The sequence below is a fragment of the Bison bison genome, unplaced genomic scaffold (genome assembly GCF_000754665.1).
Source record: "Bison bison bison isolate TAMUID 2011002044 unplaced genomic scaffold, Bison_UMD1.0 scf7180017864480, whole genome shotgun sequence".
Lineage (NCBI taxonomy): Eukaryota > Metazoa > Chordata > Mammalia > Artiodactyla > Bovidae > Bison > Bison bison.
The window spans coordinates 2,111,208-2,114,444 of record NW_011495040.1 but is presented as its reverse complement, the minus strand read 5'-3'; the positions used below and the strand labels follow the sequence as shown (position 1 = coordinate 2,114,444).

Sequence of the window (3,237 nt, the reverse complement as noted above, 5' to 3'; positions counted from 1 at the left end):
TTCAGCTTTAGCATCATTCCTTCCAAAGAAGTCCCAGGGCTGATCTCCTTCAGAATGGACTGGTTGGCTCTCCTTGCAGTCCAAGGGATTCTCAAGAGTATTCTCCAACACCACAGTTCAAAAGCATCAATTCTTCGGCGCTCAGCCTTCTTCAGAGCCCAACTCTCACATCCATACATGACCACTGGAAAAACCATAGCCTTGACTAGACGGACCTTTGCTGGCAAAGTAACGTCTCTGCTTTTGAATATGCTGTCTAGGTTGGTCATAACTTTCCTTCCAAGGAGTAAGCGTCTTTTAATTTCATGGCTGCAGTCACCATCTGCAGTGATTTTGGAGCCCAAGACAATAAAGTCTGTCACTGTTTCCACTGTTTCCCCATCTATTTGCCATGAAGTTATGGGCCCAGATGCCATGATCTTCGTTTTCTGAACGTTGAGCTTTAAGCCAACTTTTTCATTCTCCACTTTCACTTTCATCAAGAGGCTTTTGAGTTCCTCTTCACTTTCTGCCATAAGGGTGGTGTCATCTGCATATCTGAGGTTATTGATATTTCTCCCGGCAATCCCTAAGACATCCTATACACACAATCAATCAGTTCAGTTCAGTTCAGTCGCTCAGTTATGTCCAACTCTTTGTAACCCCATAGACTGCAGCACGCCCATCTCCCTGTTCATCACCAATTCTCAGAATTTACTCAGATTCATGTCCACTGAGTTAGTGATGCCATCCAACCATCTCATCCTGTTGTCCCCTTCTCCTCCTGACTTCAGTCTTTCCCAGCGTCAGTGTCTTTTCTAATGAGTCAGTTCTTCACATCAGGTGGCCAAAGTATTGGAGCTTCAACTTCAGCATGAGTCCTTCCAATGAATATTAAGGACTGATTTCCTTTAGGATTGACTGATGTGATCTCCTTGCAGTCCAAGCAACTCTCAAGAGTCTTCTTCAGCATGACAGTTCAAAAGTATCAATTCTTCAGTGCTCAGCTTTCTTTATGGTCCAAATCTCACATCTGTACATGACTACTGGAAAAACCATAGCTTTGAGTAGACAGACCTTTGTTGACAAAGTGATGTCTCTGCTTTTTAATATGCTGTCTAGGATGGTCATAGCTTTTCTTCCGAGGAGCAAGAGTCTTTTAATTTCATGGCTGCAGTCACTGTCTGCAGTGATTTTGGAGCCCAAGAAAATAAAGTCTGTCACTGTTTCCATTGTTTCCCCATCTATTTGCCATGAGGTACTGGGACCAGGGGCCATAATCTTAGTTTTTTGAATGTTGAATTTTAAGCCAGCTTTTTCAGTCTCCTCTTTCACTTTCATCAAGAGGCTCTTTAGGTCCTTTTTGCTTTCTGCCATAAGGGTGGTGTCATCTACATATCTGAGACACCACTAAGTCTTAGTCTCTCAAATATACCACATCCTTTTCATACAAGCTTCTGCTTCCTAGGTAATGCCAGGATGATCTCTTCTCTGATCCACCTCCAAACTGACTATCTTCTCCCATCCATTCCTTCTATGGTTGCTCCTTATCTTCCTAAAACACCAATTTGAGAATGCAGCACCCTACCCCCAGGGTAAAGCCTAAACTCCTTAGTTTGGCATGCCAAGATTGTTCTAAACCTGCTTTTTGAAGATTATCTCTCAAGAGACTCACCTTCCAGCCCCCTAGCCATACTAAATTACCTGTCCTTCCCAAAATAAACCATCCCCTTTTACATCTTTGCTCAAGTGGACTTTTGTCATTGAGACAAGAGAATATCCCGCTTCATTCATCATTGCTTCCATGAAGTCTTCTAGATTTCCCCACTGAAATTCAACTTCTTCCTTTTCTGATCACCATCACACTGTATCTTTTATAAAATCTACAATAAGCTTTACCATTAACTGCATGTGCATGTATGTGTGCCAAGTCACTTTAGTCATGTCCGACTCTTTGCGATCCTATGGACTGAGCCCGCCAGGCTCCTCTGTCCATGGGATTCTCCAGGCAAGAGTACTGGAGTGGGTTGCCATGCCCCTCTCCAGAAGATCTTCCCAACCCAGGGCTCGAACCGGAGTCTCCTGCATTGCAGGCGGATTCTTTACCATCTGAGCCACCAGGGAAGCCCCTGTGGCTCAGATGGTAAATAAAATAAAAATAAATAGTTTAAAAAAATAAATAAAACAAAAATGGAGCCATCTAGTAGTATTTTTAAAATTTTTATATATTTGTTTTTGGCTTCTCTGGGTCTTCATTGCTGCTCTCGGACTTCAGTTGTGGAGGGGCTCCTCTCCAGTAGTGTTTCTAGTAGCTGCGGCACACGGGATCAGTAGCTGTGACGCTGAGGCCCAGTTGCCTGAGGCATGTAGAACCGTCCCAGTCCAGGGATTGAACCCATATCCCCTAAATTGGCAAGTGGATTCTTAATGACTGGACCACCAGGGAAGTCCGGAGCCATCTAATTTTGAGTGATCCTAGAAAATCTGGCCTAAACTTCCCAATCCACAATGTATTCATCTGGACTGGGATTTGACAGTGGATTAAGAGATGCATCCCCTAAATATTAATAGATCTATGGCTTCCAAAGTGTTGTATCAGGATGACCTAGAAGTGGGCCAGACTTCAACAGCAGGAACACTTGGTGAATCCACCTGCATCTGTGCCCAATAATCTCTACCACATCTACCCCTGCCAATTTTTTTCCTTTAGGATGGTGGTTCTCAGCACATGGTCCGTGAACCCCTGAAGTCTTTAGGGGCAAAATTTACTATAATAATACTGAGATGTTATTTGCCTTTTTAACTGTGTTAACATTTGAACTGATAATGCAAAGAAAAATGGGCAAAACTGTTGGCAACTTAGCAGGAGAGAGACCGTGGTACCCAACTGTAGTAGTAGTCACTGCATTCCTCTCTGCCACACACTTACCACATTTAAAAAATGCCAATGTCAAGTAAGAATACTCTTGGAGCTTCCCTGGCGGTCCAGTGGTTAAGGCTCTGTGCTTCCACTGCAGGGGGTGCAGGTTTGATCCCTGGTTGGGGAAGTTTCTCATGCCAGGAGATGCAGCCAAAAAAAAAAAATAAAGAAAAAGGGAAAAAAAATTTATAAAAAGAATACTGTTAGTGAAGCAGTATAAAATTATTAATTTTATAAATTCCTGTCACAGGCATACAGATCATTTTACTATTTTGTGTGAAGAACTGGAAAATATAAATACAATACTTCTGTATACCCAAATACAATGATAGTCTCAT

General features: G+C 42.6%; 1 long non-coding RNA gene across 1 annotated transcript in view; it reads right to left on the bottom strand.

The window, feature by feature from the left end:
• Nucleotides 1-2,190: 2,190 nt before the first annotated feature.
• LOC105004559 overlaps nt 2,191-3,237 on the bottom strand; it is a 4,965-nt gene continuing 3,918 nt past the window's right edge. Inside the window, exons 2-3 of the long non-coding RNA XR_827239.1 lie at nt 2,909-3,014; nt 2,191-2,383 (exon numbers count right to left, since the gene is read on the bottom strand). This is a non-coding gene — a long non-coding RNA (uncharacterized LOC105004559). The remainder of the gene's footprint in view (nt 2,384-2,908; nt 3,015-3,237) is intronic.